The sequence below is a fragment of the Suricata suricatta genome, chromosome 1 (assembly GCF_006229205.1).
Source record: "Suricata suricatta isolate VVHF042 chromosome 1, meerkat_22Aug2017_6uvM2_HiC, whole genome shotgun sequence".
NCBI classification, from domain to species: Eukaryota; Metazoa; Chordata; class Mammalia; order Carnivora; family Herpestidae; genus Suricata; species Suricata suricatta.
In genome coordinates, this window is record NC_043700.1 from 67,380,211 (window position 1) to 67,386,270 (window position 6,060).

The following is a 6,060-nucleotide window of genomic DNA, read 5'->3' on the forward strand; positions in this document are numbered from 1 at the left end:
TATAATATTTCCTGGAATCACACTGAAAATAAGGAATCAAGACACTGAGAAAAGGAAAAGGAACTCTCCTTTGCTAAGACCAAAAGGTCACCTCATACAATCCTCTAAAGACCTATGAGGTAGGCTTTGGTATGCTAATTTCATATGGATGAATACTCTCTGACTTAGATGGTCAGAAGGCCACATGGCTAATAGCAGAACAAGAGGTCATCGTTTCTCACCCTTGAAACTAATATTTTTACAACAGCTTTACTGAGATGAGCTTTACTGAGATGTAACTCTAAAACTTTCTTGATAAGTGAAAAATATATTTGTCTAAATTGAAAAACTGATACTTTTTCTACTACACAATGATGGTTCGCTTTAGGTGAAATATGACCACAAGAAAAAAGTATATAATTGCACCAAGGACAAGTTAAAATACAGTTCATATCTTAGATGTTAAGATTCATATCAAAAGTAATGAGGAAGGCGTATAGAAATGCACCAGATTCTTTAAATTGGGCCGTCATAGGGTTAAGCCATTGTGGCTGGAGGTAAACCAGTTTCCTATGGGACCCATGCTTCACATTACCCCACATGACAAACTTCTTTACAAATTTCAGACCTCTCTCTTATTAGCTATGTGACTTGGGGCTTAACATTCCAAAGACTCCATTTCCTCATGGGACTGGTGCAAGATTTTGATTAAATGTTTATGAGGTATTTTTTTCTCTGTCAAACATATATTGGGGTCTCACTAAGGGGAATTTCTTTCCCCTCTCCTTATTTTCTTTGCTCTCCTTAAAATATAAGTACTTCTGGGAAGTATAGAGCATTAAACAAATTTTAAGATGATATGAATTCTCACATATAATACCTCTTAACAATGAGGGGTATTAACAGTATAAAGGCTTTAGCTCCCTAAATGGAGGCAGAGTGAGAGGGTGGAGGGGAGACAAAGAGACAGAGAGAGAGAGACAGAGACAGAGAAAAGGTCAAGAATTATGCAGCAGGGGCACCTGGGTGGCTCAGTCGGTTAAGCATCTGACTTCGGCCCAGGTCACAATCTCACAGTTTGTGGGTTTGAGCCCCGAGTCAGGCTCTGAGCTGTCAGATTCTGCTTCAGATTCTGTGTGTCCTTCTCTCTCTGCCCCTCCCCTGCTCATGATCTGTCTCTCTCTGTCCCTCAAAAATAAATAAGTGTTAAAAATTAAAAAAAGAAAAGAATTATGCAGCATAAATGGAGGGTAAGCTAACTAAGAAATACCTCAATTTAGAATGTGGTGTATCTGGGGATACCTCTTCTTTTGAAGGCTAATTTTAAAATGAAGCCCAGGCCTTCAAGACCTTATCAAATCTTTGTTTCTTCTTTTGTTAAAACAAGAACTAATGATGACTCTGGGAAACTAGAGATTAGAGTAAACAGTCTACCTAAAATATTGAAATTAAATATAAATAGATAACAATAACTATGCTGGTCAGGAGAGATTTGTCTGGAGAAAAGGAATTGCAGTGTGCCTTCCAGCTCCTATGTATGTCATATCCTCCGTGTTGTTTAGCCCCTAATGAGACACACACCTACGGCAATATGTAGCATTATCAGTAAGCTCACTTAGTCACTCTGTTAACTAACCATCTAGCTGATATAAAGTCCTGAGTAAGGCTGGGGTAGGTGATAATAGCAGAGAGTGAAGAGATTCATAAAATACTGTTTTTACCTTTAAGGAGCTAAAGCTCCAATAGATATAAAATACCTTATCACAACCTCTTTATGACCATTGCTGAGTCCAATTTTAGACTGAGAATTATAACCATGAAATATAGACCACATTTGTACAGGTTTTCAGTTGAGCCTAAATTCTATGACCAGATCCATACTTCAGGCTTTTAGAAATTGCTATTTCTGTTCAGTATCAAGTTGTCTATGTTCTTGGTAGTTAGGAAAAAATGTTTTCTTAATTAATAAAAGAAAAATAAAACTCAAAACATCATTTTAAGATCTTGACATGGAGTTTATGTATCTCACAAGAAGTAAAAACCTCTTCACTACAGGGGCACTGGGCGGCTCAGTCAGGTAAGCATCTGACTTTGGCTCAGGTCATGACCTCACAGCTTATGAGTTCGAGCCCCACATCGGGCTCTGTGCTGACAGCTCAGAGCCTGGGGCCTGCTTCGGATTCTGTGTCTCCCTCTCTCTGTCTCTGCCCCTCGCCAGCTTGTCCTGTCTCTCTCTCAAAAATAAACAAACATTAAAAAAATTTTAATCTTTAAAAATAAATAAAGAAAACCTCTTTGCTACAAAAGTCCTCCCCCAGCACGGAGAGAGAGCACCAGCCACGAGAATTTATTGGAAGATGGTAAGGCTTACACGTGACATGTTGGTCAAGAACTTACAGACTAAAGGTACTTGCTCCAGAAGATGCCTAAAAAGTTTTAGAGTAAAGCAAGCAAGTAAACAAGACATAAGAAAAAAAGTCTTCCTGGAAAATTCTAAGTAAATTAGAGAACAGAAGAAATTTGACCTGAGCTTCAGCATTCTCATCTGAAATAATTTTCTGAAAGGAAGATTTTGTTTTCTCTTTGGAGAAAAATCACAAGCACGGTTAAGTTATAAATAGGAAATCCTTGAGTAAAAATCTACCGACTCTTCAAGATAATTGGAAAGTTATTTCAGCCGACTTAATTTCAGAGAACTAAGTTTATAGTTTTTCCAAGATAAAAATAATTTGGTTGACCTAAGACTTTTTAGGTTAAACTGTCAGCTCTTATCAGATGAGTTTGCTACCTTTAAATTCAACCGGAGGGGTTTTCTTGTAAAATATTTGCTATTAAGCAGTTGTGGTAAAGGAGAGATGATAGAGTATATATTTTTTTCTTCTGGCAATACATTGAAAAAAGAACTAAGTAAAAGAAATCTAATGCAAAATAAAAAACAAACAAAACAGAAATTAAACAGTGTACAAGGGGCATGATTCACCACTCTTTAGTTGTAGATTAATAAATTCTTTAGGGGAACTGTTTTCAATATAAGCCCTTTTATGATAAAATATTAAAATTTTAAAGAAACTTTCCAAGGTACCATGAATTTTCATTAAAATCTTTCAAACTGATGAAATATATTAAGCTATCTATACACAAACACTAATGCTGTTTAAAACAAAACCTAGCAATTATCTTTAAACCTTCAGAGTAATAAAAGGAGGGGAAAAAAGAACCATAACACAAAGCACTGCCACATTCTAAGTGCTATGAACTGAACGCAAAATAAAGATGCAGGTGCGTCTAGTGAGGATCATGCACAACTAGCCTTCACATATAGCCAAGGTACCAGCTACAGGTGATATGTTAATTTCTACCCCAGCTCCATTAACTTATTGACCAAAACTCTGCTTTCAAAACAAGCCCTTCTTCCATTTCAAGGTACAAGACAGGACGTGATGCCATGCTGCTTCATAACCTTCCCTCACCCCCTGATATCCTACCTGGCTTCTGACCCACTGAAATATTGCTCATCGGCTCCCAGTACGCTTTCATAATGCTGCTCCTTTGTCAGTGCAATTTCTCTAACTGAGAATCTATAATGTTCCTGTTTCCAGAGCAAGGAATCTCCGTCCCAAATCTTGAAACTGTAGACAGGAGCTAACAGTGAGAAAAACTTACAAATAAACTTTAAAGAGGTCATGGTTATTTACACATGCTAAAGAATAGCTCTTTGGCAGCTCTCTTTGGTGAGGAAATTAGATAAATTTGAAACCTTAATATATACATGTGAAATATTAAAGACAACTCTCATGGAATCTGCAGTCTCAATTTCAATATTGAAAAGGAAAAAATGACTCACAACAAGTAATACAATACAATTCTAAAATATCTTTAGTTTCAGATTAAAATTAAAATGAATTTGCTACAGCTATTCCATATTGCTCTAGAATTTATTTTTAATTATAAAAAATATATGTGACATGAAATTTAACATTTTTATCATTTTGAAAGTGTACTGTTCTGTGACATTAGGTCCAATCACAATTTACATCACTTCTATCCATTCCTAGAACATTTTTTTTATCTCAAACTAAAATTCTTTGTCTATTAAATAATATCTCCTTATTCCTTACTCCCTCCAGCCCCTAGTAACCTCTAGTATACTTTTTGTCTCTATTAACTGTTTTTCCTAGGTACCTGATATTAGAGGAATCATACAATATTTCTCCTTTTGTGACTGCTTTATTTTATTTAGAACAATGTTTCCAAAGTTCATTCATGTTGCAGCATGTTTCAGAATTTCATTCTTTATTAAGGCTGAATAATATTTCACTGTATGTACATATCACATGTTGCTTGTTCACTCATTTGTTGATGCACATTTCATTGTTTGCACTATGTTGCTCGAGGTAAGGCAAAAAGAGTCTATCAGCATGGTGCGATCATCTTTTTTGCTATAGCCCTACCCTCTCTTCCCACAACCCTTCCACAGAGGACCCTGGAGGAAGTACAGTCACCCTGCACATCCTAGCATAGGCCAGACTTTCATTGCAAGGTCACTTGTATGGCAACTTTATGAGTAGAACAGAGGCTTACACAACTTGCTCCTCCCCCATTTCTTCCTCTCTGCTACTAATGGATGGGCCTACTTCCTGCTTCTAACCTGCTTCTTAGAAAACATTTCCACCAACGTTGTTCAACAGATTCAACTTAAGTCTTGCATCCTTCTTCTAAATTTTGACTCGGTAAGGTCAATCTTTTATTTAATGTTCTTTCAATCATATAAAGGATCTTAGCTAACTTCTGACCTTTAATAAAATTGAAAAAAATGGAACTTGCTATGCCTAAGTTAATTACATTTGCTCTAGCTCCAATTGCTGATCAAAAGAAAATGAAGTTCTGTATTTTGCTGCACTACACACTAAGAAAATATAATTCTGACGTAAGTAGTGAGACCTATCTTCCCCTATTCATAATATAAATGAAGGTTAAGAAATTTTCATTTTAACTTTTCCCTTATTCACCAAAAAGACCTCTCTCTAATCCATTTTCAGATGCAGGATTTCTAAAGTACAGCAGCTGTAACTCTGAATACCTAAGTTCTAAATTGTGTCTGTCCATCTTGACACTGTGCCCATACACTTCAATTCTGCAACGGTAGTTTACTTAGAGAATGGGGAATATGTTGTTTGTGATCTAAAGTCTCTCATAAGAATTATCTCTTTGGGCATTGGTCAAGTTGATTGTCTGAACGTCCCTTAAGATCTTTTCTCCTTCCCTCCTTTGTAATATTTCAAATTAATTAACTAAATAGAGCTCTATAAAAATATACAAGTTATTCTCACAGACCTAAAAACATCTTTCTGAATCCATGATGACCCAAGTTACTGAGATTTATCATAATTTTTGTAAGCTCTTTTTTTTTTTTTAATTGGGAGAGAGAGAGAAAGAGAGCACGTGAGGGAGAGGCAAAGAGAGAATCTTGATGCAGGGCTCCATCTCACAAACTGCAAGATCGTGACCTGAGCCAAGACCAAGATTCAGACACTTAACCAACTGAGCCACCCAGGTGCCCCCTGATATTTATTATCTACATAGTTGATTATCTACATAGTTGTCATACAACTGCTCACAAACACACCCACTATAATGTTGACCAAGTATCTAGAAACTCTGTGACACAGTCGAGTGGACACATAAGATGAATCATCACAGACCGAGTATGTCGGAAGTGCAGGATCTGTTCTGGGGATATTCGGTGTGTCTGAGAAGAACAGATGTGGGAAAACTCCTGCCTCAGCTGGGAGATGAACACAAGGAGTCAGTGCTGGGGGCGGAGATGTTTTTGGTTTAAGGTTTTTTTTGTTTGTTTGTTCTTAAAATGCTAGAGCCAACTGATGAAGAAAGATCAGTAAAATAGAACCCTATAGAAGAATACTGAAAGCCAACTTTGTGGCTGTTTAATGTCATTTGTACCGCATAAGGGCAGGAGAAAGGAAAAAAACAAAGCCATAAACAAAGGCAAAACTGAAATAGAGTGGGAAATAGAACTAAGTGTATATATGTAAATATTTTATTCTCTGTACATATATTTTA